At 41.4% G+C, this 26,463-nt stretch overlaps 36 non-coding genes across 36 annotated transcripts; all 36 read right to left on the reverse strand.

Annotated features, from left to right (window-relative positions):
* Positions 1-614: 614 nt before the first annotated feature.
* Positions 615-686, reverse strand: trnaq-cug (transfer RNA glutamine (anticodon CUG)). Its single transcript has one exon. It is a non-coding gene; the product is annotated as a tRNA-Gln (tRNA).
* A 227-nt stretch (positions 687-913) lies between these two features.
* trnaq-uug (transfer RNA glutamine (anticodon UUG)) lies at positions 914-985 on the reverse strand. The gene has a single exon. It is a non-coding gene; the product is annotated as a tRNA-Gln (tRNA).
* Positions 986-2,278: 1,293 nt separating this feature from the next.
* On the reverse strand, positions 2,279-2,350 carry trnaq-uug (transfer RNA glutamine (anticodon UUG)). The gene has a single exon. It is a non-coding gene; the product is annotated as a tRNA-Gln (tRNA).
* Positions 2,351-3,045: 695 nt separating this feature from the next.
* trnaq-cug (transfer RNA glutamine (anticodon CUG)) lies at positions 3,046-3,117 on the reverse strand. The gene has a single exon. It is a non-coding gene; the product is annotated as a tRNA-Gln (tRNA).
* A 227-nt stretch (positions 3,118-3,344) lies between these two features.
* On the reverse strand, positions 3,345-3,416 carry trnaq-uug (transfer RNA glutamine (anticodon UUG)). The gene has a single exon. It is a non-coding gene; the product is annotated as a tRNA-Gln (tRNA).
* Positions 3,417-4,709: 1,293 nt separating this feature from the next.
* Positions 4,710-4,781, reverse strand: trnaq-uug (transfer RNA glutamine (anticodon UUG)). Its single transcript has one exon. It is a non-coding gene; the product is annotated as a tRNA-Gln (tRNA).
* Positions 4,782-5,476: 695 nt separating this feature from the next.
* On the reverse strand, positions 5,477-5,548 carry trnaq-cug (transfer RNA glutamine (anticodon CUG)). Its single transcript has one exon. It is a non-coding gene; the product is annotated as a tRNA-Gln (tRNA).
* A 227-nt stretch (positions 5,549-5,775) lies between these two features.
* On the reverse strand, positions 5,776-5,847 carry trnaq-uug (transfer RNA glutamine (anticodon UUG)). The gene has a single exon. It is a non-coding gene; the product is annotated as a tRNA-Gln (tRNA).
* Positions 5,848-6,841: 994 nt separating this feature from the next.
* On the reverse strand, positions 6,842-6,913 carry trnaq-uug (transfer RNA glutamine (anticodon UUG)). Its single transcript has one exon. It is a non-coding gene; the product is annotated as a tRNA-Gln (tRNA).
* A 695-nt stretch (positions 6,914-7,608) lies between these two features.
* On the reverse strand, positions 7,609-7,680 carry trnaq-cug (transfer RNA glutamine (anticodon CUG)). Its single transcript has one exon. It is a non-coding gene; the product is annotated as a tRNA-Gln (tRNA).
* Positions 7,681-8,973: 1,293 nt separating this feature from the next.
* trnaq-uug (transfer RNA glutamine (anticodon UUG)) lies at positions 8,974-9,045 on the reverse strand. The gene has a single exon. It is a non-coding gene; the product is annotated as a tRNA-Gln (tRNA).
* Positions 9,046-9,740: 695 nt separating this feature from the next.
* Positions 9,741-9,812, reverse strand: trnaq-cug (transfer RNA glutamine (anticodon CUG)). The gene has a single exon. It is a non-coding gene; the product is annotated as a tRNA-Gln (tRNA).
* A 227-nt stretch (positions 9,813-10,039) lies between these two features.
* trnaq-uug (transfer RNA glutamine (anticodon UUG)) lies at positions 10,040-10,111 on the reverse strand. The gene has a single exon. It is a non-coding gene; the product is annotated as a tRNA-Gln (tRNA).
* A 994-nt stretch (positions 10,112-11,105) lies between these two features.
* trnaq-uug (transfer RNA glutamine (anticodon UUG)) lies at positions 11,106-11,177 on the reverse strand. The gene has a single exon. It is a non-coding gene; the product is annotated as a tRNA-Gln (tRNA).
* Positions 11,178-11,872: 695 nt separating this feature from the next.
* trnaq-cug (transfer RNA glutamine (anticodon CUG)) lies at positions 11,873-11,944 on the reverse strand. The gene has a single exon. It is a non-coding gene; the product is annotated as a tRNA-Gln (tRNA).
* Positions 11,945-12,938: 994 nt separating this feature from the next.
* On the reverse strand, positions 12,939-13,010 carry trnaq-cug (transfer RNA glutamine (anticodon CUG)). Its single transcript has one exon. It is a non-coding gene; the product is annotated as a tRNA-Gln (tRNA).
* Positions 13,011-13,237: 227 nt separating this feature from the next.
* trnaq-uug (transfer RNA glutamine (anticodon UUG)) lies at positions 13,238-13,309 on the reverse strand. Its single transcript has one exon. It is a non-coding gene; the product is annotated as a tRNA-Gln (tRNA).
* A 994-nt stretch (positions 13,310-14,303) lies between these two features.
* trnaq-uug (transfer RNA glutamine (anticodon UUG)) lies at positions 14,304-14,375 on the reverse strand. Its single transcript has one exon. It is a non-coding gene; the product is annotated as a tRNA-Gln (tRNA).
* Positions 14,376-15,070: 695 nt separating this feature from the next.
* Positions 15,071-15,142, reverse strand: trnaq-cug (transfer RNA glutamine (anticodon CUG)). The gene has a single exon. It is a non-coding gene; the product is annotated as a tRNA-Gln (tRNA).
* A 227-nt stretch (positions 15,143-15,369) lies between these two features.
* On the reverse strand, positions 15,370-15,441 carry trnaq-uug (transfer RNA glutamine (anticodon UUG)). The gene has a single exon. It is a non-coding gene; the product is annotated as a tRNA-Gln (tRNA).
* A 695-nt stretch (positions 15,442-16,136) lies between these two features.
* On the reverse strand, positions 16,137-16,208 carry trnaq-cug (transfer RNA glutamine (anticodon CUG)). The gene has a single exon. It is a non-coding gene; the product is annotated as a tRNA-Gln (tRNA).
* Positions 16,209-16,435: 227 nt separating this feature from the next.
* On the reverse strand, positions 16,436-16,507 carry trnaq-uug (transfer RNA glutamine (anticodon UUG)). Its single transcript has one exon. It is a non-coding gene; the product is annotated as a tRNA-Gln (tRNA).
* A 994-nt stretch (positions 16,508-17,501) lies between these two features.
* On the reverse strand, positions 17,502-17,573 carry trnaq-cug (transfer RNA glutamine (anticodon CUG)). The gene has a single exon. It is a non-coding gene; the product is annotated as a tRNA-Gln (tRNA).
* A 227-nt stretch (positions 17,574-17,800) lies between these two features.
* Positions 17,801-17,872, reverse strand: trnaq-uug (transfer RNA glutamine (anticodon UUG)). Its single transcript has one exon. It is a non-coding gene; the product is annotated as a tRNA-Gln (tRNA).
* Positions 17,873-18,567: 695 nt separating this feature from the next.
* Positions 18,568-18,639, reverse strand: trnaq-cug (transfer RNA glutamine (anticodon CUG)). The gene has a single exon. It is a non-coding gene; the product is annotated as a tRNA-Gln (tRNA).
* Positions 18,640-18,866: 227 nt separating this feature from the next.
* Positions 18,867-18,938, reverse strand: trnaq-uug (transfer RNA glutamine (anticodon UUG)). The gene has a single exon. It is a non-coding gene; the product is annotated as a tRNA-Gln (tRNA).
* Positions 18,939-19,633: 695 nt separating this feature from the next.
* On the reverse strand, positions 19,634-19,705 carry trnaq-cug (transfer RNA glutamine (anticodon CUG)). The gene has a single exon. It is a non-coding gene; the product is annotated as a tRNA-Gln (tRNA).
* Positions 19,706-19,932: 227 nt separating this feature from the next.
* Positions 19,933-20,004, reverse strand: trnaq-uug (transfer RNA glutamine (anticodon UUG)). Its single transcript has one exon. It is a non-coding gene; the product is annotated as a tRNA-Gln (tRNA).
* A 994-nt stretch (positions 20,005-20,998) lies between these two features.
* Positions 20,999-21,070, reverse strand: trnaq-cug (transfer RNA glutamine (anticodon CUG)). The gene has a single exon. It is a non-coding gene; the product is annotated as a tRNA-Gln (tRNA).
* Positions 21,071-21,297: 227 nt separating this feature from the next.
* Positions 21,298-21,369, reverse strand: trnaq-uug (transfer RNA glutamine (anticodon UUG)). The gene has a single exon. It is a non-coding gene; the product is annotated as a tRNA-Gln (tRNA).
* A 695-nt stretch (positions 21,370-22,064) lies between these two features.
* Positions 22,065-22,136, reverse strand: trnaq-cug (transfer RNA glutamine (anticodon CUG)). The gene has a single exon. It is a non-coding gene; the product is annotated as a tRNA-Gln (tRNA).
* Positions 22,137-22,363: 227 nt separating this feature from the next.
* trnaq-uug (transfer RNA glutamine (anticodon UUG)) lies at positions 22,364-22,435 on the reverse strand. The gene has a single exon. It is a non-coding gene; the product is annotated as a tRNA-Gln (tRNA).
* Positions 22,436-23,429: 994 nt separating this feature from the next.
* trnaq-uug (transfer RNA glutamine (anticodon UUG)) lies at positions 23,430-23,501 on the reverse strand. Its single transcript has one exon. It is a non-coding gene; the product is annotated as a tRNA-Gln (tRNA).
* A 695-nt stretch (positions 23,502-24,196) lies between these two features.
* On the reverse strand, positions 24,197-24,268 carry trnaq-cug (transfer RNA glutamine (anticodon CUG)). The gene has a single exon. It is a non-coding gene; the product is annotated as a tRNA-Gln (tRNA).
* A 227-nt stretch (positions 24,269-24,495) lies between these two features.
* Positions 24,496-24,567, reverse strand: trnaq-uug (transfer RNA glutamine (anticodon UUG)). The gene has a single exon. It is a non-coding gene; the product is annotated as a tRNA-Gln (tRNA).
* A 1,293-nt stretch (positions 24,568-25,860) lies between these two features.
* Positions 25,861-25,932, reverse strand: trnaq-uug (transfer RNA glutamine (anticodon UUG)). Its single transcript has one exon. It is a non-coding gene; the product is annotated as a tRNA-Gln (tRNA).
* Positions 25,933-26,463: the final 531 nt, after the last annotated feature.

The following is a 26,463-nucleotide window of genomic DNA, read 5'->3' on the forward strand; positions in this document are numbered from 1 at the left end:
TCCAACTTCTCTGCCGTTGATTTCAGAGTCTGTTGTGCTTACTACTGCATCACGCAACCAAAGAAATTAGCTTTTGTGAATACTGTTTTGCTGAACACATAGCAAAACATCCTGTCCTGAGACCCTAGCATATTTGGATTTAAATGACTTCACCAATTCTAGGATAATCAGAAAGCTGTTTGCCACAAGAACAAGCATGTAAAAATTCTGAAAACAATTCATGAAATATGCTGGAATTATAAAGACCGCAAGCATGTGATAGAGCTTGCATGGAGAAAAGACCTGCAAGCTGGAATCAACACTAATGAATCAAAAGGTTCCACTGAGAGTTGAACTCAGATTGCTGGATTCAGAGTCCAGAGTGCTAACCATTACACCATGGAACCTAAAAGATAAGTTCTGATTCTTCTGTTTTGCTGGGTTCACAGACCAAGTTAGGCTCAAAGTGACTTGTCTTGAGAGGATGCAAGTTGCAACAACTACAGACAAGGACTTCCAGCAACAAGATATTTAGTTGAGGTATTCGATTTGGTCAACTGAAAGACACTTTCTGTTTACAGTAGTCTTCAACAACGAAAGCTGGTACAATCCCAGATAAAGAGCATGTAGCAGAAAGGTTCCACCGAGAGTCGAACTCGGATTGCTGGATTCAGAGTCCAGAGTGCTAACCATTACACCATGGAACCTACTTTAGACACTTCTGAGTCTTGTTTTGCTCGGTTCACAGACCAAGTTAAGCTCAAAGTGACTTGTCATGGGAGAATGCAGGTTGCAACAACTACAGACAAGGACTTCCAGCAACAAGATAATTAGTTGAGGTATTTGATTTGGTCAACTGAAAGACACTTTCTGTTTACAGTAGTCTTCAACAATGAAAGCTGGTACAATCCCAGATAAAGAGCATGTAGCAGAAAGGTTCCACCGAGAGTCGAACTCGGATCACTGGATTCAAAGTCCAGAGTGCTGACCATTACACCATGGAACCCACAGCAAAACTTGTTTCTAGCAAATGAGTTGCTGGATTCAGAGTCCAGAATGCTAACACCATGGAAACAGCAAATAGGTTTCCAACTTCTCTGCCGTTGATTTCAGAGTCTGTTGTGCTTACTACTGCATCACGCAACCAAAGAAATTAGCTTTTGTGAATACTGTTTTGCTGAACACATAGCAAAACATCCTGTCCTGAGACCCTAGCATATTTGGATTTAAATGACTTCACCAATTCTAGGATAATCAGAAAGCTGTTTGCCACAAGAACAAGCATGTAAAAATTCTGAAAACAATTCATGAAATATGCTGGAATTATAAAGACCGCAAGCATGTGATAGAGCTTGCATGGAGAAAAGACCTGCAAGCTGGAATCAACACTAATGAATCAAAAGGTTCCACTGAGAGTTGAACTCAGATTGCTGGATTCAGAGTCCAGAGTGCTAACCATTACACCATGGAACCTAAAAGATAAGTTCTGATTCTTCTGTTTTGCTGGGTTCACAGACCAAGTTAAGCTCAAAGTGACTTGTCTTGAGAGGATGCAAGTTGCAACAACTACAGACAAGGACTTCCAGCAACAAGATGTTTAGTTGAGGTATTCGATTTGGTCAACTGAAAGACACTTTCTGTTTACACTAGTCTTCAACAACGAAAGCTGGTACAACCCCTGATAAAGAGCATGTAGCAGAAAGGTTCCACCGAGAGTCGAACTTGGATTGCTGGATTCAGAGTCCAGCGTGCTAACCATTACACCATGGAACCTACGTTAGACACTTCTGAGTCTTGTTTTGCTGGGTTCACAGACCAAGTTAAGCTCAAAGTGACTTGTCTTGAGAGGATGCAGGTTGCAACAACTACAGACAAGGACTTCCAGCAACAAGATATTTAGTTGAGATATTCGATTTGGTCAACTGAAAGACACTTTCTGTTTACAGTAGTCTTCAACAACGAAAGCTGGTACAATCCCAGATAAAGAGCATGTAGCAGAAAGGTTCCACCGAGAGTCGAACTCAGATTGCTGGATTCAGAGTCCAGAGTGCTAACCATTACACCATGGAACCTACTTTAGACACTTCTGAGTCTGGTTTTGCTGGGTTCACAGACCAAGTTAAGCTCAAAGTGACTTGTCATGGGAGAATGCATGTTGCAACAACTACAGACAAGGACTTCCAGCAACAAGATAATTAGTTGAGGTATTTGTTTTGGTCAACTGAAAGACACTTTCTGTTTACAGTAGTCTTCAACAATGAAAGCTGGTACAATCCCAGATAAAGAGTATGTAGTAGAAAGGTTCCACCGAGAGTCGAACTCGGATCACTGGATTCAAAGTCCAGAGTGCTGACCATTACACCATGGAACCCACAGCAAATGTTGTTTCTAGCAAATGAGTTGCTGGATTCAGAGTCCAGAATGCTAACACCATGGAAACAGCAAATAGGTTTCCAACTTCTCTGCCGTTGATTTCAGAGTCTGTTGTGCTTACTACTGCATCACGCAACCAAAGAAATTAGCTTTTGTGAATACTGTTTTGCTGAACACATAGCAAAACATCCTGTCCTGAGACCCTAGCGTATTTGGATTTAAATGACTTCACCAATTCTAGGATAATCAGAAAGCTGTTTGCCACAAGAACAAGCATGTAAAAATTCTGAAAACAATTCATGAAATATGCTGGAATTATATAGACCGCAAGCATGTGATAGAGCTTGCATGGAGAAAAGACCTGCAAGCTGGAATCAACACTAATGAATCAAAAGGTTCCACTGAGAGTTGAACTCAGATTGCTGGATTCAGAGTCCAGAGTGCTAACCATTACACCATGTAACCTAAAAGATAAGTTCTGATTCTTCTGTTTTGCTGGGTTCACAGACCAAGTTAGGCTCAAAGTGACTTGTCTTGAGAGGATGCAAGTTGCAACAACTACAGACAAGGACTTCCAGCAACAAGATATTTAGTTGAGGTATTTGATTTGGTCAACTGAAAGACACTTTCTGTTTACAGTAGTCTTCAACAACGAAAGCTGGTACAATCCCAGATAAAGAGCATGTAGCAGAAAGGTTCCACCGAGAGTCGAACTCGGATTGCTGGATTCAGAGTCCAGAGTGCTAACCATTACACCATGGAACCTACTTTAGACACTTCTGAGTCTTGTTTTGCTCGGTTCACAGACCAAGTTAAGCTCAAAGTGACTTGTCATGGGAGAATGCAGGTTGCAACAACTACAGACAAGGACTTCCAGCAACAAGATAATTAGTTGAGGTATTTGATTTGGTCAACTGAAAGACACTTTCTGTTTACAGTAGTCTTCAACAATGAAAGCTGGTACAATCCCAGATAAAGAGCATGTAGCAGAAAGGTTCCACCGAGAGTCGAACTCGGATCACTGGATTCAAAGTCCAGAGTGCTGACCATTACACCATGGAACCCACAGCAAAAGTTGTTTCTAGCAAATGAGTTGCTGGATTCAGAGTCCAGAATGCTAACACCATGGAAACAGCAAATAGGTTTCCAACTTCTCTGCCGTTGATTTCAGAGTCTGTTGTGCTTACTACTGCATCACGCAACCAAAGAAATTAGCTTTTGTGAATACTGTTTTGCTGAACACATAGCAAAACATCCTGTCCTGAGACCCTAGCATATTTGGATTTAAATGACTTCACCAATTCTAGGATAATCAGAAAGCTGTTTGCCACAAGAACAAGCATGTAAAAATTCTGAAAACAATTCATGAAATATGCTGGAATTATAAAGACCGCAAGCATGTGATAGAGCTTGCATGGAGAAAAGACCTGCAAGCTGGAATCAACACTAATGAATCAAAAGGTTCCACTGAGAGTTGAACTCAGATTGCTGGATTCAGAGTCCAGAGTGCTAACCATTACACCATAGAACCTAAAAGATAAGTTCTGATTCTTCTGTTTTGCTGGGTTCACAGACCAAGTTAAGCTCAAAGTGACTTGTCTTGAGAGGATGCAAGTTGCAACAACTACAGACAAGGACTTCCAGCAACAAGATGTTTAGTTGAGGTATTCGATTTGGTCAACTGAAAGACACTTTCTGTTTACACTAGTCTTCAACAACGAAAGCTGGTACAACCCCTGATAAAGAGCATGTAGCAGAAAGGTTCCACCGAGAGTCGAACTTGGATTGCTGGATTCAGAGTCCAGCGTGCTAACCATTACACCATGGAACCTACGTTAGACACTTCTGAGTCTTGTTTTGCTGGGTTCACAGACCAAGTTAAGCTCAAAGTGACTTGTCTTGAGAGGATGCAGGTTGCAACAACTACAGACAAGGACTTCCAGCAACAAGATATTTAGTTGAGATATTCGATTTGGTCAACTGAAAGACACTTTCTGTTTACAGTAGTCTTCAACAACGAAAGCTGGTACAATCCCAGATAAAGAGCATGTAGCAGAAAGGTTCCACCGAGAGTCGAACTCAGATTGCTGGATTCAGAGTCCAGAGTGCTAACCATTACACCATGGAACCTACTTTAGACACTTCTGAGTCTTGTTTTGCTCGGTTCACAGACCAAGTTAAGCTCAAAGTGACTTGTCATGGGAGAATGCAGGTTGCAACAACTACAGACAAGGACTTCCAGCAACAAGATAATTAGTTGAGGTATTTGATTTGGTCAACTGAAAGACACTTTCTGTTTACAGTAGTCTTCAACAATGAAAGCTGGTACAATCCCAGATAAAGAGCATGTAGCAGAAAGGTTCCACCGAGAGTCGAACTCGGATCACTGGATTCAAAGTCCAGAGTGCTGACCATTACACCATGGAACCCACAGCAAAAGTTGTTTCTAGCAAATGAGTTGCTGGATTCAGAGTCCAGAATGCTAACACCATGGAAACAGCAAATAGGTTTCCAACTTCTCTGCCGTTGATTTCAGAGTCTGTTGTGCTTACTACTGCATCACGCAACCAAAGAAATTAGCTTTTGTGAATACTGTTTTGCTGAACACATAGCAAAACATCCTGTCCTGAGACCCTAGCATATTTGGATTTAAATGACTTCACCAATTCTAGGATAATCAGAAAGCTGTTTGCCACAAGAACAAGCATGTAAAAATTCTGAAAACAATTCATGAAATATGCTGGAATTATAAAGACCGCAAGCATGTGATAGAGCTTGCATGGAGAAAAGACCTGCAAGCTGGAATCAACACTAATGAATCAAAAGGTTCCACTGAGAGTTGAACTCAGATTGCTGGATTCAGAGTCCAGAGTGCTAACCATTACACCATGGAACCTAAAAGATAAGTTCTGATTCTTCTGTTTTGCTGGGTTCACAGACCAAGTTAAGCTCAAAGTGACTTGTCTTGAGAGGATGCAAGTTGCAACAACTACAGACAAGGACTTCCAGCAACAAGATATTTAGTTGAGGTATTCGATTTGGTCAACTGAAAGACACTTTCTGTTTACACTAGTCTTCAACAACGAAAGCTGGTACAACCCCTGATAAAGAGCATGTAGCAGAAAGGTTCCACCGAGAGTCGAACTCGGATTGCTGGATTCAGAGTCCAGAGTGCTAACCATTACACCATGGAACCTACGTTAGACACTTCTGAGTCTTGTTTTGCTCGGTTCACAGACCAAGTTAAGCTCAAAGTGACTTGTCATGGGAGAATGCAGGTTGCAACAACTACAGACAAGGACTTCCAGCAACAAGATAATTAGTTGAGGTATTTGATTTGGTCAACTGAAAGACACTTTCTGTTTACAGTAGTCTTCAACAATGAAAGCTGGTACAATCCCAGATAAAGAGCATGTAGCAGAAAGGTTCCACCGAGAGTCGAACTCGGATCACTGGATTCAAAGTCCAGAGTGCTGACCATTACACCATGGAACCCACAGCAAAAGTTGTTTCTAGCAAATGAGTTGCTGGATTCAGAGTCCAGAATGCTAACACCATGGAAACAGCAAATAGGTTTCCAACTTCTCTGCCGTTGATTTCAGAGTCTGTTGTGCTTACTACTGCATCACGCAACCAAAGAAATTAGCTTTTGTGAATACTGTTTTGCTGAACACATAGCAAAACATCCTGTCCTGAGACCCTAGCATATTTGGATTTAAATGACTTCACCAATTCTAGGATAATCAGAAAGCTGTTTGCCACAAGAACAAGCATGTAAAAATTCTGAAAACAATTCATGAAATATGCTGGAATTATAAAGACCGCAAGCATGTGATAGAGCTTGCATGGAGAAAAGACCTGCAAGCTGAAATCAACACTAATGAATCAAAAGGTTCCACTGAGAGTTGAACTCAGATTGCTGGATTCAGAGTCCAGAGTGCTAACCATTACACCATGGAACCTAAAAGATAAGTTCTGATTCTTCTGTTTTGCTGGGTTCACAGACCAAGTTAAGCTCAAAGTGACTTGTCTTGAGAGGATGCAAGTTGCAACAACTACAGACAAGGACTTCCAGCAACAAGATGTTTAGTTGAGGTATTCGATTTGGTCAACTGAAAGACACTTTCTGTTTACACTAGTCTTCAACAACGAAAGCTGGTACAACCCCTGATAAAGAGCATGCAGCAGAAAGGTTCCACCGAGAGTCGAACTTGGATTGCTGGATTCAGAGTCCAGCGTGCTAACCATTACACCATGGAACCTATGTTAGACACTTCTGAGTCTTGTTTTGCTGGGTTCACAGACCAAGTTAAGCTCAAAGTGACTTGTCTTGAGAGGATGCAGGTTGCAACAACTACAGACAAGGACTTCCAGCAACAAGATGTTTAGTTGAGGTATTTGATTTGGTCAACTGAAAGACACTTTCTGTTTACAGTAGTCTTCAACAATGAAAGCTGGTACAATCCCAGATAAAGAGTATGTAGTAGAAAGGTTCCACCGAGAGTCGAACTCGGATCACTGGATTCAAAGTCCAGAGTGCTGACCATTACACCATGGAACCCACAGCAAATGTTGTTTCTAGCAAATGAGTTGCTGGATTCAGAGTCCAGAATGCTAACACCATGGAAACAGCAAATAGGTTTCCAACTTCTCTGCCGTTGATTTCAGAGTCTGTTGTGCTTACTACTGCATCACGCAACCAAAGAAATTAGCTTTTGTGAATACTGTTTTGCTGAACACATAGCAAAACATCCTGTCCTGAGACCCTAGCGTATTTGGATTTAAATGACTTCACCAATTCTAGGATAATCAGAAAGCTGTTTGCCACAAGAACAAGCATGTAAAAATTCTGAAAACAATTCATGAAATATGCTGGAATTATATAGACCGCAAGCATGTGATAGAGCTTGCATGGAGAAAAGACCTGCAAGCTGGAATCAACACTAATGAATCAAAAGGTTCCACTGAGAGTTGAACTCAGATTGCTGGATTCAGAGTCCAGAGTGCTAACCATTACACCATGGAACCTAAAAGATAAGTTCTGATTCTTCTGTTTTGCTGGGTTCACAGACCAAGTTAGGCTCAAAGTGACTTGTCTTGAGAGGATGCAAGTTGCAACAACTACAGACAAGGACTTCCAGCAACAAGATATTTAGTTGAGGTATTCGATTTGGTCAACTGAAAGACACTTTCTGTTTACAGTAGTCTTCAACAACGAAAGCTGGTACAATCCCAGATAAAGAGCATGTAGCAGAAAGGTTCCACCGAGAGTCGAACTCGGATTGCTGGATTCAGAGTCCAGAGTGCTAACCATTACACCATGGAACCCACAGCAAAAGTTGTTTCTAGCAAATGAGTTGCTGGATTCAGAGTCCAGAATGCTAACACCATGGAAACAGCAAATAGGTTTCCAACTTCTCTGCCGTTGATTTCAGAGTCTGTTGTGCTTACTACTGCATCACGCAACCAAAGAAATTAGCTTTTGTGAATACTGTTTTGCTGAACACATAGCAAAACATCCTGTCCTGAGACCCTAGCATATTTGGATTTAAATGACTTCACCAATTCTAGGATAATCAGAAAGCTGTTTGCCACAAGAACAAGCATGTAAAAATTCTGAAAACAATTCATGAAATATGCTGGAATTATAAAGACCGCAAGCATGTGATAGAGCTTGCATGGAGAAAAGACCTGCAAGCTGGAATCAACACTAATGAATCAAAAGGTTCCACTGAGAGTTGAACTCAGATTGCTGGATTCAGAGTCCAGAGTGCTAACCATTACACCATGGAACCTAAAAGATATGTTCTGATTCTTCTGTTTTGCTGGGTTCACAGACCAAGTTAGGCTCAAAGTGACTTGTCTTGAGAGGATGCAAGTTGCAACAACTACAGACAAGGACTTCCAGCAACAAGATATTTAGTTGAGGTATTTGATTTGGTCAACTGAAAGACACTTTCTGTTTACACTAGTCTTCAACAACGAAAGCTGGTACAACCCCTGATAAAGAGCATGTAGCAGAAAGGTTCCACCGAGAGTCGAACTTGGATTGCTGGATTCAGAGTCCAGCGTGCTAACCATTACACCATGGAACCTACGTTAGACACTTCTGAGTCTTGTTTTGCTGGGTTCACAGACCAAGTTAAGCTCAAAGTGACTTGTCTTGAGAGGATGCAGGTTGCAACAACTACAGACAAGGACTTCCAGCAACAAGATATTTAGTTGAGATATTCGATTTGGTCAACTGAAAGACACTTTCTGTTTACAGTAGTCTTCAACAACGAAAGCTGGTACAATCCCAGATAAAGAGCATGTAGCAGAAAGGTTCCACCGAGAGTCGAACTCAGATTGCTGGATTCAGAGTCCAGAGTGCTAACCATTACACCATGGAACCTACTTTAGACACTTCTGAGTCTTGTTTTGCTCGGTTCACAGACCAAGTTAAGCTCAAAGTGACTTGTCATGGGAGAATGCAGGTTGCAACAACTACAGACAAGGACTTCCAGCAACAAGATAATTAGTTGAGGTATTTGATTTGGTCAACTGAAAGACACTTTCTGTTTACAGTAGTCTTCAACAATGAAAGCTGGTACAATCCCAGATAAAGAGCATGTAGCAGAAAGGTTCCACCGAGAGTCGAACTCGGATCACTGGATTCAAAGTCCAGAGTGCTGACCATTACACCATGGAACCCACAGCAAAAGTTGTTTCTAGCAAATGAGTTGCTGGATTCAGAGTCCAGAATGCTAACACCATGGAAACAGCAAATAGGTTTCCAACTTCTCTGCCGTTGATTTCAGAGTCTGTTGTGCTTACTACTGCATCACGCAACCAAAGAAATTAGCTTTTGTGAATACTGTTTTGCTGAACACATAGCAAAACATCCTGTCCTGAGACCCTAGCATATTTGGATTTAAATGACTTCACCAATTCTAGGATAATCAGAAAGCTGTTTGCCACAAGAACAAGCATGTAAAAATTCTGAAAACAATTCATGAAATATGCTGGAATTATAAAGACCGCAAGCATGTGATAGAGCTTGCATGGAGAAAAGACCTGCAAGCTGGAATCAACACTAATGAATCAAAAGGTTCCACTGAGAGTTGAACTCAGATTGCTGGATTCAGAGTCCAGAGTGCTAACCATTACACCATGGAACCTAAAAGATAAGTTCTGATTCTTCTGTTTTGCTGGGTTCACAGACCAAGTTAAGCTCAAAGTGACTTGTCTTGAGAGGATGCAAGTTGCAACAACTACAGACAAGGACTTCCAGCAACAAGATATTTAGTTGAGGTATTCGATTTGGTCAACTGAAAGACACTTTCTGTTTACACTAGTCTTCAACAACGAAAGCTGGTACAACCCCTGATAAAGAGCATGTAGCAGAAAGGTTCCACCGAGAGTCGAACTCGGATTGCTGGATTCAGAGTCCAGAGTGCTAACCATTACACCATGGAACCTACGTTAGACACTTCTGAGTCTTGTTTTGCTCGGTTCACAGACCAAGTTAAGCTCAAAGTGACTTGTCATGGGAGAATGCAGGTTGCAACAACTACAGACAAGGACTTCCAGCAACAAGATAATTAGTTGAGGTATTTGATTTGGTCAACTGAAAGACACTTTCTGTTTACAGTAGTCTTCAACAATGAAAGCTGGTACAATCCCAGATAAAGAGCATGTAGCAGAAAGGTTCCACCGAGAGTCGAACTCGGATCACTGGATTCAAAGTCCAGAGTGCTGACCATTACACCATGGAACCCACAGCAAAAGTTGTTTCTAGCAAATGAGTTGCTGGATTCAGAGTCCAGAATGCTAACACCATGGAAACAGCAAATAGGTTTCCAACTTCTCTGCCGTTGATTTCAGAGTCTGTTGTGCTTACTACTGCATCACGCAACCAAAGAAATTAGCTTTTGTGAATACTGTTTTGCTGAACACATAGCAAAACATCCTGTCCTGAGACCCTAGCATATTTGGATTTAAATGACTTCACCAATTCTAGGATAATCAGAAAGCTGTTTGCCACAAGAACAAGCATGTAAAAATTCTGAAAACAATTCATGAAATATGCTGGAATTATAAAGACCGCAAGCATGTGATAGAGCTTGCATGGAGAAAAGACCTGCAAGCTGAAATCAACACTAATGAATCAAAAGGTTCCACTGAGAGTTGAACTCAGATTGCTGGATTCAGAGTCCAGAGTGCTAACCATTACACCATGGAACCTAAAAGATAAGTTCTGATTCTTCTGTTTTGCTGGGTTCACAGACCAAGTTAAGCTCAAAGTGACTTGTCTTGAGAGGATGCAAGTTGCAACAACTACAGACAAGGACTTCCAGCAACAAGATGTTTAGTTGAGGTATTCGATTTGGTCAACTGAAAGACACTTTCTGTTTACACTAGTCTTCAACAACGAAAGCTGGTACAACCCCTGATAAAGAGCATGCAGCAGAAAGGTTCCACCGAGAGTCGAACTTGGATTGCTGGATTCAGAGTCCAGCGTGCTAACCATTACACCATGGAACCTATGTTAGACACTTCTGAGTCTTGTTTTGCTGGGTTCACAGACCAAGTTAAGCTCAAAGTGACTTGTCTTGAGAGGATGCAGGTTGCAACAACTACAGACAAGGACTTCCAGCAACAAGATGTTTAGTTGAGGTATTTGATTTGGTCAACTGAAAGACACTTTCTGTTTACAGTAGTCTTCAACAATGAAAGCTGGTACAATCCCAGATAAAGAGTATGTAGTAGAAAGGTTCCACCGAGAGTCGAACTCGGATCACTGGATTCAAAGTCCAGAGTGCTGACCATTACACCATGGAACCCACAGCAAATGTTGTTTCTAGCAAATGAGTTGCTGGATTCAGAGTCCAGAATGCTAACACCATGGAAACAGCAAATAGGTTTCCAACTTCTCTGCCGTTGATTTCAGAGTCTGTTGTGCTTACTACTGCATCACGCAACCAAAGAAATTAGCTTTTGTGAATACTGTTTTGCTGAACACATAGCAAAACATCCTGTCCTGAGACCCTAGCGTATTTGGATTTAAATGACTTCACCAATTCTAGGATAATCAGAAAGCTGTTTGCCACAAGAACAAGCATGTAAAAATTCTGAAAACAATTCATGAAATATGCTGGAATTATATAGACCGCAAGCATGTGATAGAGCTTGCATGGAGAAAAGACCTGCAAGCTGGAATCAACACTAATGAATCAAAAGGTTCCACTGAGAGTTGAACTCAGATTGCTGGATTCAGAGTCCAGAGTGCTAACCATTACACCATGGAACCTAAAAGATAAGTTCTGATTCTTCTGTTTTGCTGGGTTCACAGACCAAGTTAGGCTCAAAGTGACTTGTCTTGAGAGGATGCAAGTTGCAACAACTACAGACAAGGACTTCCAGCAACAAGATATTTAGTTGAGGTATTCGATTTGGTCAACTGAAAGACACTTTCTGTTTACAGTAGTCTTCAACAACGAAAGCTGGTACAATCCCAGATAAAGAGCATGTAGCAGAAAGGTTCCACCGAGAGTCGAACTCGGATTGCTGGATTCAGAGTCCAGAGTGCTAACCATTACACCATGGAACCCACAGCAAAAGTTGTTTCTAGCAAATGAGTTGCTGGATTCAGAGTCCAGAATGCTAACACCATGGAAACAGCAAATAGGTTTCCAACTTCTCTGCCGTTGATTTCAGAGTCTGTTGTGCTTACTACTGCATCACGCAACCAAAGAAATTAGCTTTTGTGAATACTGTTTTGCTGAACACATAGCAAAACATCCTGTCCTGAGACCCTAGCATATTTGGATTTAAATGACTTCACCAATTCTAGGATAATCAGAAAGCTGTTTGCCACAAGAACAAGCATGTAAAAATTCTGAAAACAATTCATGAAATATGCTGGAATTATAAAGACCGCAAGCATGTGATAGAGCTTGCATGGAGAAAAGACCTGCAAGCTGGAATCAACACTAATGAATCAAAAGGTTCCACTGAGAGTTGAACTCAGATTGCTGGATTCAGAGTCCAGAGTGCTAACCATTACACCATGGAACCTAAAAGATATGTTCTGATTCTTCTGTTTTGCTGGGTTCACAGACCAAGTTAGGCTCAAAGTGACTTGTCTTGAGAGGATGCAAGTTGCAACAACTACAGACAAGGACTTCCAGCAACAAGATATTTAGTTGAGGTATTTGATTTGGTCAACTGAAAGACACTTTCTGTTTACAGTAGTCTTCAACAACGAAAGCTGGTACAATCCCAGATAAAGAGCATGTAGCAGAAAGGTTCCACCGAGAGTCGAACTTGGATTGCTGGATTCAGAGTCCAGCGTGCTAACCATTACACCATGGAACCTACGTTAGACACTTCTGAGTCTTGTTTTGCTGGGTTCACAGACCAAGTTAAGCTCAAAGTGACTTGTCTTGAGAGGATGCAGGTTGCAACAACTACAGACAAGGACTTCCAGCAACAAGATATTTAGTTGAGATATTCGATTTGGTCAACTGAAAGACACTTTCTGTTTACAGTAGTCTTCAACAACGAAAGCTGGTACAATCCCAGATAAAGAGCATGTAGCAGAAAGGTTCCACCGAGAGTCGAACTCAGATTGCTGGATTCAGAGTCCAGAGTGCTAACCACTACACCATGGAACCTACTTTAGACACTTCTGAGTCTTGTTTTGCTCGGTTCACAGACCAAGTTAAGCTCAAAGTGACTTGTCATGGGAGAATGCAGGTTGCAACAACTACAGACAAGGACTTCCAGCAACAAGATAATTAGTTGAGGTATTTGATTTGGTCAACTGAAAGACACTTTCTGTTTACAGTAGTCTTCAACAATGAAAGCTGGTACAATCCCAGATAAAGAGCATGTAGCAGAAAGGTTCCACCGAGAGTCGAACTCGGATCACTGGATTCAAAGTCCAGAGTGCTGACCATTACACCATGGAACCCACAGCAAAAGTTGTTTCTAGCAAATGAGTTGCTGGATTCAGAGTCCAGAATGCTAACACCATGGAAACAGCAAATAGGTTTCCAACTTCTCTGCCGTTGATTTCAGAGTCTGTTGTGCTTACTACTGCATCACGCAACCAAAGAAATTAGCTTTTGTGAATACTGTTTTGCTGAACACATAGCAAAACATCCTGTCCTGAGACCCTAGCATATTTGGATTTAAATGACTTCACCAATTCTAGGATAATCAGAAAGCTGTTTGCCACAAGAACAAGCATGTAAAAATTCTGAAAACAATTCATGAAATATGCTGGAATTATAAAGACCGCAAGCATGTGATAGAGCTTGCATGGAGAAAAGACCTGCAAGCTGAAATCAACACTAATGAATCAAAAGGTTCCACTGAGAGTTGAACTCAGATTGCTGGATTCAGAGTCCAGAGTGCTAACCATTACACCATGGAACCTAAAAGATAAGTTCTGATTCTTCTGTTTTGCTGGGTTCACAGACCAAGTTAAGCTCAAAGTGACTTGTCTTGAGAGGATGCAAGTTGCAACAACTACAGACAAGGACTTCCAGCAACAAGATGTTTAGTTGAGGTATTCGATTTGGTCAACTGAAAGACACTTTCTGTTTACACTAGTCTTCAACAACGAAAGCTGGTACAACCCCTGATAAAGAGCATGCAGCAGAAAGGTTCCACCGAGAGTCGAACTTGGATTGCTGGATTCAGAGTCCAGCGTGCTAACCATTACACCATGGAACCTATGTTAGACACTTCTGAGTCTTGTTTTGCTGGGTTCACAGACCAAGTTAAGCTCAAAGTGACTTGTCTTGAGAGGATGCAGGTTGCAACAACTACAGACAAGGACTTCCAGCAACAAGATGTTTAGTTGAGGTATTTGATTTGGTCAACTGAAAGACACTTTCTGTTTACAGTAGTCTTCAACAATGAAAGCTGGTACAATCCCAGATAAAGAGTATGTAGTAGAAAGGTTCCACCGAGAGTCGAACTCGGATCACTGGATTCAAAGTCCAGAGTGCTGACCATTACACCATGGAACCCACAGCAAATGTTGTTTCTAGCAAATGAGTTGCTGGATTCAGAGTCCAGAATGCTAACACCATGGAAACAGCAAATAGGTTTCCAACTTCTCTGCCGTTGATTTCAGAGTCTGTTGTGCTTACTACTGCATCACGCAACCAAAGAAATTAGCTTTTGTGAATACTGTTTTGCTGAACACATAGCAAAACATCCTGTCCTGAGACCCTAGCGTATTTGGATTTAAATGACTTCACCAATTCTAGGATAATCAGAAAGCTGTTTGCCACAAGAACAAGCATGTAAAAATTCTGAAAACAATTCATGAAATATGCTGGAATTATATAGACCGCAAGCATGTGATAGAGCTTGCATGGAGAAAAGACCTGCAAGCTGGAATCAACACTAATGAATCAAAAGGTTCCACTGAGAGTTGAACTCAGATTGCTGGATTCAGAGTCCAGAGTGCTAACCATTACACCATGGAACCTAAAAGATAAGTTCTGATTCTTCTGTTTTGCTGGGTTCACAGACCAAGTTAGGCTCAAAGTGACTTGTCTTGAGAGGATGCAAGTTGCAACAACTACAGACAAGGACTTCCAGCAACAAGATATTTAGTTGAGGTATTCGATTTGGTCAACTGAAAGACACTTTCTGTTTACAGTAGTCTTCAACAACGAAAGCTGGTACAATCCCAGATAAAGAGCATGTAGCAGAAAGGTTCCACCGAGAGTCGAACTCGGATTGCTGGATTCAGAGTCCAGAGTGCTAACCATTACACCATGGAACCTACTTTAGACACTTCTGAGTCTTGTTTTGCTCGGTTCACAGACCAAGTTAAGCTCAAAGTGACTTGTCATGGGAGAATGCAGGTTGCAACAACTACAGACAAGGACTTCCAGCAACAAGATAATTAGTTGAGGTATTTGATTTGGTCAACTGAAAGACACTTTCTGTTTACAGTAGTCTTCAACAATGAAAGCTGGTACAATCCCAGATAAAGAGCATGTAGCAGAAAGGTTCCACCGAGAGTCGAACTCGGATCACTGGATTCAAAGTCCAGAGTGCTGACCATTACACCATGGAACCCACAGCAAAAGTTGTTTCTAGCAAATGAGTTGCTGGATTCAGAGTCCAGAATGCTAACACCATGGAAACAGCAAATAGGTTTCCAACTTCTCTGCCGTTGATTTCAGAGTCTGTTGTGCTTACTACTGCATCACGCAACCAAAGAAATTAGCTTTTGTGAATACTGTTTTGCTGAACACATAGCAAAACATCCTGTCCTGAGACCCTAGCATATTTGGATTTAAATGACTTCACCAATTCTAGGATAATCAGAAAGCTGTTTGCCACAAGAACAAGCATGTAAAAATTCTGAAAACAATTCATGAAATATGCTGGAATTATAAAGACCGCAAGCATGTGATAGAGCTTGCATGGAGAAAAGACCTGCAAGCTGGAATCAACACTAATGAATCAAAAGGTTCCACTGAGAGTTGAACTCAGATTGCTGGATTCAGAGTCCAGAGTGCTAACCATTACACCATGGAACCTAAAAGATAAGTTCTGATTCTTCTGTTTTGCTGGGTTCACAGACCAAGTTAGGCTCAAAGTGACTTGTCTTGAGAGGATGCAAGTTGCAACAACTACAGACAAGGACTTCCAGCAACAAGATATTTAGTTGAGGTATTCGATTTGGTCAACTGAAAGACACTTTCTGTTTACAGTAGTCTTCAACAACGAAAGCTGGTACAATCCCAGATAAAGAGCATGTAGCAGAAAGGTTCCACCGAGAGTCGAACTCGGATTGCTGGATTCAGAGTCCAGAGTGCTAACCATTACACCATGGAACCTACTTTAGACACTTCTGAGTCTTGTTTTGCTCGGTTCACAGACCAAGTTAAGCTCAAAGTGACTTGTCATGGGAGAATGCAGGTTGCAACAACTACAGACAAGGACTTCCAGCAACAAGATAATTAGTTGAGGTATTTGATTTGGTCAACTGAAAGACACTTTCTGTTTACAGTAGTCTTCAACAATGAAAGCTGGTACAATCCCAGATAAAGAGCATGTAGCAGAAAGGTTCCACCGAGAGTCGAACTCGGATCACTGGATTCAAAGTCCAGAGTGCTGACCATTACACCATGGAACCCACAGCAAAAGTTGTTTCTAGCAAATGAGTTGCTGGATTCAGAGTCCAGAATGCTAACACCATGGAAACAGCAAATAGGTTTCCAACTTCTCTGCCGTTGATTTCAGAGTCTGTTGTGCTTACTACTGCATCACGCAACCAAAGAAATTAGCTTTTGTGAATACTGTTTTGCTGAACACATAGCAAAACATCCTGTCCTGAGACCCTAGCATATTTGGATTTAAATGACTTCACCAATTCTAGGATAATCAGAAAGCTGTTTGCCACAAGAACAAGCATGTAAAAATTCTGAAAACAATTCATGAAATATGCTGGAATTATAAAGACCGCAAGCATGTGATAGAGCTTGCATGGAGAAAAGACCTGCAAGCTGGAATCAACACTAATGAATCAAAAGGTTCCACTGAGAGTTGAACTCAGATTGCTGGATTCAGAGTCCAGAGTGCTAACCATTACACCATGGAACCTAAAAGATAAGTTCTGATTCTTCTGTTTTGCTGGGTTCACAGACCAAGTTAAGCTCAAAGTGACTTGTCTTGAGAGGATGCAAGTTGCAACAACTACAGACAAGGACTTCCAGCAACAAGATGTTTAGTTGAGGTATTCGATTTGGTCAACTGAAAGACACTTTCTGTTTACACTAGTCTTCAACAACGAAAGCTGGTACAACCCCTGATAAAGAGCATGTAGCAGAAAGGTTCCACCGAGAGTCGAACTTGGATTGCTGAATTCAGAGTCCAGCGTGCTAACCATTACACCATGGAACCTACGTTAGACACTTCTGAGTCTTGTTTTGCTGGGTTCACAGACCAAGTTAAGCTCAAATTGACTTGTCTTGAGAGGATGCAGGTTGCAACAACTACAGACAAGGACTTCCAGCAACAAGATATTTAGTTGAGGTATTCGATTTGGTCAACTGAAAGACACTTTCTGTTTACAGTAGTCTTCAACAACGAAAGCTGGTACAATCCCAGATAAAGAGCATGTAGCAGAAAGGTTCCACCGAGAGTCGAACTCGGATTGCTGGATTCAGAGTCCAGAGTGCTAACCATTACACCATGGAACCTACTTTAGACACTTCTGAGTCTTGTTTTGCTCGGTTCACAGACCAAGTTAAGCTCAAAGTGACTTGTCATGGGAGAATGCAGGTTGCAACAACTACAGACAAGGACTTCCAGCAACAAGATAATTAGTTGAGGTATTTGATTTGGTCAACTGAAAGACACTTTCTGTTTACAGTAGTCTTCAACAATGAAAGCTGGTACAATCCCAGATAAAGAGTATGTAGTAGAAAGGTTCCACCGAGAGTCGAACTCGGATCACTGGATTCAAAGTCCAGAGTGCTGACCATTACACCATGGAACCCACAGCAAATGTTGTTTCTAGCAAATGAGTTGCTGGATTCAGAGTCCAGAATGCTAACACCATGGAAACAGCAAATAGGTTTCCAACTTCTCTGCCGTTGATTTCAGAGTCTGTTGTGCTTACTACTGCATCACGCAACCAAAGAAATTAGCTTTTGTGAATACTGTTTTGCTGAACACATAGCAAAACATCCTGTCCTGAGACCCTAGCGTATTTGGATTTAAATGACTTCACCAATTCTAGGATAATCAGAAAGCTGTTTGCCACAAGAACAAGCATGTAAAAATTCTGAAAACAATTCATGAAATATGCTGGAATTATATAGACCGCAAGCATGTGATAGAGCTTGCATGGAGAAAAGACCTGCAAGCTGGAATCAACACTAATGAATCAAAAGGTTCCACTGAGAGTTGAACTCAGATTGCTGGATTCAGAGTCCAGAGTGCTAACCATTACACCATGGAACCTAAAAGATAAGTTCTGATTCTTCTGTTTTGCTGGGTTCACAGACCAAGTTAGGCTCAAAGTGACTTGTCTTGAGAGGATGCAAGTTGCAACAACTACAGACAAGGACTTCCAGCAACAAGATATTTAGTTGAGGTATTCGATTTGGTCAACTGAAAGACACTTTCTGTTTACAGTAGTCTTCAACAACGAAAGCTGGTACAATCCTAGATAAAGAGCATGTAGCAGAAAGGTTCCACCGAGAGTCGAACTCGGATTGCTGGATTCAGAGTCCAGAGTGCTAACCATTACACCATGGAACCTACTTTAGACACTTCTGAGTCTTGTTTTGCTCGGTTCACAGACCAAGTTAAGCTCAAAGTGACTTGTCATGGGAGAATGCAGGTTGCAACAACTACAGACAAGGACTTCCAGCAACAAGATAATTAGTTGAGGTATTTGATTTGGTCAACTGAAAGACACTTTCTGTTTACAGTAGTCTTCAACAATGAAAGCTGGTACAATCCCAGATAAAGAGCATGTAGCAGAAAGGTTCCACCGAGAGTCGAACTCGGATCACTGGATTCAAAGTCCAGAGTGCTGACCATTACACCATGGAACCCACAGCAAAAGTTGTTTCTAGCAAATGAGTTGCTGGATTCAGAGTCCAGAATGCTAACACCATGGAAACAGCAAATAGGTTTCCAACTTCTCTGCCGTTGATTTCAGAGTCTGTTGTGCTTACTACTGCATCACGCAACCAAAGAAATTAGCTTTTGTGAATACTGTTTTGCTGAACACATAGCAAAACATCCTGTCCTGAGACCCTAGCATATTTGGATTTAAATGACTTCACCAATTCTAGGATAATCAGAAAGCTGTTTGCCACAAGAACAAGCATGTAAAAATTCTGAAAACAATTCATGAAATATGCTGGAATTATAAAGACCGCAAGCATGTGATAGAGCTTGCATGGAGAAAAGACCTGCAAGCTGGAATCAACACTAATGAATCAAAAGGTTCCACTGAGAGTTGAACTCAGATTGCTGGATTCAGAGTCCAGAGTGCTAACCATTACACCATGGAACCTAAAAGATAAGTTCTGATTCTTCTGTTTTGCTGGGTTCACAGACCAAGTTAGGCTCAAAGTGACTTGTCTTGAGAGGATGCAAGTTGCAACAACTACAGACAAGGACTTCCAGCAACAAGATATTTAGTTGAGGTATTCGATTTGGTCAACTGAAAGACACTTTCTGTTTACAGTAGTCTTCAACAACGAAAGCTGGTACAATCCCAGATAAAGAGCATGTAGCAGAAAGGTTCCACCGAGAGTCGAACTCGGATTGCTGGATTCAGAGTCCAGAGTGCTAACCATTACACCATGGAACCTACTTTAGACACTTCTGAGTCTTGTTTTGCTCGGTTCACAGACCAAGTTAAGCTCAAAGTGACTTGTCATGGGAGAATGCAGGTTGCAACAACTACAGACAAGGACTTCCAGCAACAAGATAATTAGTTGAGGTATTTGATTTGGTCAACTGAAAGACACTTTCTGTTTACAGTAGTCTTCAACAATGAAAGCTGGTACAATCCCAGATAAAGAGCATGTAGCAGAAAGGTTCCACCGAGAGTCGAACTCGGATCACTGGATTCAAAGTCCAGAGTGCTGACCATTACACCATGGAACCCACAGCAAAAGTTGTTTCTAGCAAATGAGTTGCTGGATTCAGAGTCCAGAATGCTAACACCATGGAAACAGCAAATAGGTTTCCAACTTCTCTGCCGTTGATTTCAGAGTCTGTTGTGCTTACTACTGCATCACGCAACCAAAGAAATTAGCTTTTGTGAATACTGTTTTGCTGAACACATAGCAAAACATCCTGTCCTGAGACCCTAGCATATTTGGATTTAAATGACTTCACCAATTCTAGGATAATCAGAAAGCTGTTTGCCACAAGAACAAGCATGTAAAAATTCTGAAAACAATTCATGAAATATGCTGGAATTATAAAGACCGCAAGCATGTGATAGAGCTTGCATGGAGAAAAGACCTGCAAGCTGGAATCAACACTAATGAATCAAAAGGTTCCACTGAGAGTTGAACTCAGATTGCTGGATTCAGAGTCCAGAGTGCTAACCATTACACCATGGAACCTAAAAGATAAGTTCTGATTCTTCTGTTTTGCTGGGTTCACAGACCAAGTTAAGCTCAAAGTGACTTGTCTTGAGAGGATGCAAGTTGCAACAACTACAGACAAGGACTTCCAGCAACAAGATGTTTAGTTGAGGTATTCGATTTGGTCAACTGAAAGACACTTTCTGTTTACACTAGTCTTCAACAACGAAAGCTGGTACAACCCCTGATAAAGAGCATGTAGCAGAAAGGTTCCACCGAGAGTCGAACTTGGATTGCTGAATTCAGAGTCCAGCGTGCTAACCATTACACCATGGAACCTACGTTAGACACTTCTGAGTCTTGTTTTGCTGGGTTCACAGACCAAGTTAAGCTCAAATTGACTTGTCTTGAGAGGATGCAGGTTGCAACAACTACAGACAAGGACTTCCAGCAACAAGATATTTAGTTGAGGTATTCGATTTGGTCAACTGAAAGACACTTTCTGTTTACAGTAGTCTTCAACAACGAAAGCTGGTACAATCCCAGATAAAGAGCATGTAGCAGAAAGGTTCCACCGAGAGTCGAACTCGGATTGCTGGATTCAGAGTCCAGAGTGCTAACCATTACACCATGGAACCTACTTTAGACACTTCTGAGTCTTGTTTTGCTCGGTTCACAGACCAAGTTAAGCTCAAAGTGACTTGTCATGGGAGAATGCAGGTTGCAACAACTACAGACAAGGACTTCCAGCAACAAGATAATTAGTTGAGGTATTTGATTTGGTCAACTGAAAGACACTTTCTGTTTACAGTAGTCTTCAACAATGAAAGCTGGTACAATCCCAGATAAAGAGCATGTAGCAGAAAGGTTCCACCGAGAGTCGAACTCGGATCACTGGATTCAAAGTCCAGAGTGCTGACCATTACACCATGGAACCCACAGCAAAAGTTGTTTCTAGCAAATGAGTTGCTGGATTCAGAGTCCAGAATGCTAACACCATGGAAACAGCAAATAGGTTTCCAACTTCTCTGCCGTTGATTTCAGAGTCTGTTGTGCTTACTACTGCATCACGCAACCAAAGAAATTAGCTTTTGTGAATACTGTTTTGCTGAACACATAGCAAAACATCCTGTCCTGAGACCCTAGCATATTTGGATTTAAATGACTTCACCAATTCTAGGATAATCAGAAAGCTGTTTGCCACAAGAACAAGCATGTAAAAATTCTGAAAACAATTCATGAAATATGCTGGAATTATAAAGACCGCAAGCATGTGATAGAGCTTGCATGGAGAAAAGACCTGCAAGCTGGAATCAACACTAATGAATCAAAAGGTTCCACTGAGAGTTGAACTCAGATTGCTGGATTCAGAGTCCAGAGTGCTAACCATTACACCATGGAACCTAAAAGATAAGTTCTGATTCTTCTGTTTTGCTGGGTTCACAGACCAAGTTAAGCTCAAAGTGACTTGTCTTGAGAGGATGCAAGTTGCAACAACTACAGACAAGGACTTCCAGCAACAAGATGTTTAGTTGAGGTATTCGATTTGGTCAACTGAAAGACACTTTCTGTTTACACTAGTCTTCAACAACGAAAGCTGTAACAACCCCTGATAAAGAGCATGTAGCAGAAAGGTTCCACCGAGAGTCGAACTCGGATTGCTGGATTCAGAGTCCAGAGTGCTAACCATTACACCATGGAACCTACGTTAGACACTTCTGAGTCTTGTTTTGCTCGGTTCACAGACCAAGTTAAGCTCAAAGTGACTTGTCATGGGAGAATGCAGGTTGCAACAACTACAGACAAGGACTTCCAGCAACAAGATAATTAGTTGAGGTATTTGATTTGGTCAACTGAAAGACACTTTCTGTTTACAGTAGTCTTCAACAATGAAAGCTGGTACAATCCCAGATAAAGAGCATGTAGCAGAAAGGTTCCACCGAGAGTCGAACTCGGATCACTGGATTCAAAGTCCAGAGTGCTGACCATTACACCATGGAACCCACAGCAAAAGTTGTTTCTAGCAAATGAGTTGCTGGATTCAGAGTCCAGAATGCTAACACCATGGAAACAGCAAATAGGTTTCCAACTTCTCTGCCGTTGATTTCAGAGTCTGTTGTGCTTACTACTGCATCACGCAACCAAAGAAATTAGCTTTTGTGAATACTGTTTTGCTGAACACATAGCAAAACATCCTGTCCTGAGACCCTAGCATATTTGGATTTAAATGACTTCACCAATTCTAGGATAATCAGAAAGCTGTTTGCCACAAGAACAAGCATGTAAAAATTCTGAAAACAATTCATGAAATATGCTGGAATTATAAAGACCGCAAGCATGTGATAGAGCTTGCATGGAGAAAAGACCTGCAAGCTGGAATCAACACTAATGAATCAAAAGGTTCCACTGAGAGTTGAACTCAGATTGCTGGATTCAGAGTCCAGAGTGCTAACCATTACACCATGGAACCTAAAAGATAAGTTCTGATTCTTCTGTTTTGCTGGGTTCACAGACCAAGTTAAGCTCAAAGTGACTTGTCTTGAGAGGATGCACGTTGCAACAACTACAGACAAGGACTTCCAGCAACAAGATGTTTAGTTGAGGTATTCGATTTGGTCAACTGAAAGACACTTTCTGTTTACACTAGTCTTCAACAACGAAAGCTGGTACAACCCCTGATAAAGAGCATGCAGCAGAAAGGTTCCACCGAGAGTCGAACTTGGATTGCTGGATTCAGAGTCCAGCGTGCTAACCATTACACCATGGAACCTATGTTAGACACTTCTGAGTCTTGTTTTGCTGGGTTCACAGACCAAGTTAAGCTCAAAGTGACTTGTCTTGAGAGGATGCAGGTTGCAACAACTACAGACAAGGACTTCCAGCAACAAGATGTTTAGTTGAGGTATTTGATTTGGTCAACTGAAAGACACTTTCTCTTTACAGTAGTCTTCAACAATGAAAGCTGGTACAATCCCAGATAAAGAGTATGTAGTAGAAAGGTTCCACCGAGAGTCGAACTCGGATCACTGGATTCAAAGTCCAGAGTGCTGACCATTACACCATGGAACCCACAGCAAAAGTTGTTTCTAGCAAATGAGTTTCTGGATTCAGAGTCCAGAATGCTAACACCATGGAAACAGCAAATAGGTTTCCAACTTCTCTGTCGTTGATTTCAGAGTCTGTTGTGCTTACTACTGCATCACGCAACCAAAGAAATTAGCTTTTGTGAATACTGTTTTGCTGAACACATAGCAAAACATCCTGTCCTGAGACCCTAGCATATTTGGATTTAAATGACTTCACCAATTCTAGGATAATCAGAAAGCTGTTTGCCACAAGAACAAGCATGTAAAAATTCTGAAAACAATTCATGAAATATGCTGGAATTATATAGACCGCAAGCATGTGATAGAGCTTGCATGGAGAAAAGACCTGCAAGCTGGAATCAACACTAATGAATCAAAAGGTTCCACTGAGAGTTGAACTCAGATTGCTGGATTCAGAGTCCAGAGTGCTAACCATTACACCATGGAACCTAAAAGATAAGTTCTGATTCTTCTGTTTTGCTGGGTTCACAGACCAAGTTAGGCTCAAAGTGACTTGTCTTGAGAGGATGCAAGTTGCAACAACTACAGACAAGGACTTCCAGCAACAAGATATTTAGTTGAGGTATTCGATTTGGTCAACTGAAAGACACTTTCTGTTTACAGTAGTCTTCAACAACGAAAGCTGGTACAATCCCAGATAAAGAGCATGTAGCAGAAAGGTTCCACCGAGAGTCGAACTCGGATTGCTGGATTCAGAGTCCAGAGTGCTAACCATTACACCATGGAACCTACTTTAGACACTTCTGAGTCTTGTTTTGCTCGGTTCACAGACCAAGTTAAGCTCAAAGTGACTTGTCATGGGAGAATGCAGGTTGCAACAACTACAGACAAGGACTTCCAGCAACAAGATAATTAGTTGAGGTATTTGATTTGGTCAACTGAAAGACACTTTCTGTTTACAGTAGTCTTCAACAATGAAAGCTGGTACAATCCCAGATAAAGAGCATGTAGCAGAAAGGTTCCACCGAGAGTCGAACTCGGATCACTGGATTCAAAGTCCAGAGTGCTGACCATTACACCATGGAACCCACAGCAAAACTTGTTTCTAGCAAATGAGTTGCTGGATTCAGAGTCCAGAATGCTAACACCATGGAAACAGCAAATAGGTTTCCAACTTCTCTGCCGTTGATTTCAGAGTCTGTTGTGCTTACTACTGCATCACGCAACCAAAGAAATTAGCTTTTGTGAATACTGTTTTGCTGAACACATAGCAAAACATCCTGTCCTGAGACCCTAGCATATTTGGATTTAAATGACTTCACCAATTCTAGGATAATCAGAAAGCTGTTTGCCACAAGAACAAGCATGTAAAAATTCTGAAAACAATTCATGAAATATGCTGGAATTATAAAGACCGCAAGCATGTGATAGAGCTTGCATGGAGAAAAGACCTGCAAGCTGGAATCAACACTAATGAATCAAAAGGTTCCACTGAGAGTTGAACTCAGATTGCTGGATTCAGAGTCCAGAGTGCTAACCATTACACCATGGAACCTAAAAGATAAGTTCTGATTCTTCTGTTTTGCTGGGTTCACAGACCAAGTTAAGCTCAAAGTGACTTGTCTTGAGAGGATGCAAGTTGCAACAACTACAGACAAGGACTTCCAGCAACAAGATGTTTAGTTGAGGTATTCGATTTGGTCAACTGAAAGACACTTTCTGTTTACACTAGTCTTCAACAACGAAAGCTGGTACAACCCCTGATAAAGAGCATGTAGCAGAAAGGTTCCACCGAGAGTCGAACTTGGATTGCTGGATTCAGAGTCCAGCGTGCTAACCATTACACCATGGAACCTACGTTAGACACTTCTGAGTCTTGTTTTGCTGGGTTCACAGACCAAGTTAAGCTCAAAGTGACTTGTCTTGAGAGGATGCAGGTTGCAACAACTACAGACAAGGACTTCCAGCAACAAGATATTTAGTTGAGATATTCGATTTGGTCAACTGAAAGACACTTTCTGTTTACAGTAGTCTTCAACAACGAAAGCTGGTACAATCCCAGATAAAGAGCATGTAGCAGAAAGGTTCCACCGAGAGTCGAACTCAGATTGCTGGATTCAGAGTCCAGAGTGCTAACCATTACACCATGGAACCTACTTTAGACACTTCTGAGTCTGGTTTTGCTGGGTTCACAGACCAAGTTAAGCTCAAAGTGACTTGTCATGGGAGAATGCATGTTGCAACAACTACAGACAAGGACTTCCAGCAACAAGATAATTAGTTGAGGTATTTGTTTTGGTCAACTGAAAGACACTTTCTGTTTACAGTAGTCTTCAACAATGAAAGCTGGTACAATCCCAGATAAAGAGCATGTAGCAGAAAGGTTCCACCGAGAGTCGAACTCGGATCACTGGATTCAAAGTCCAGAGTGCTGACCATTACACCATGGAACCCACAGCAAAACTTGTTTCTAGCAAATGAGTTGCTGGATTCAGAGTCCAGAATGCTAACACCATGGAAACAGCAAATAGGTTTCCAACTTCTCTGCCGTTGATTTCAGAGTCTGTTGTGCTTACTACTGCATCACGCAACCAAAGAAATTAGCTTTTGTGAATACTGTTTTGCTGAACACATAGCAAAACATCCTGTCCTGAGACCCTAGCATATTTGGATTTAAATGACTTCACCAATTCTAGGATAATCAGAAAGCTGTTTGCCACAAGAACAAGCATGTAAAAATTCTGAAAACAATTCATGAAATATGCTGGAATTATAAAGACCGCAAGCATGTGATAGAGCTTGCATGGAGAAAAGACCTGCAAGCTGGAATCAACACTAATGAATCAAAAGGTTCCACTGAGAGTTGAACTCAGATTGCTGGATTCAGAGTCCAGAGTGCTAACCATTACACCATGGAACCTAAAAGATAAGTTCTGATTCTTCTGTTTTGCTGGGTTCACAGACCAAGTTAAGCTCAAAGTGAC

Source organism: Brachyhypopomus gauderio, unplaced genomic scaffold (genome assembly GCF_052324685.1).
Source record: "Brachyhypopomus gauderio isolate BG-103 unplaced genomic scaffold, BGAUD_0.2 sc92, whole genome shotgun sequence".
NCBI lineage: Eukaryota > Metazoa > Chordata > Actinopteri > Gymnotiformes > Hypopomidae > Brachyhypopomus > Brachyhypopomus gauderio.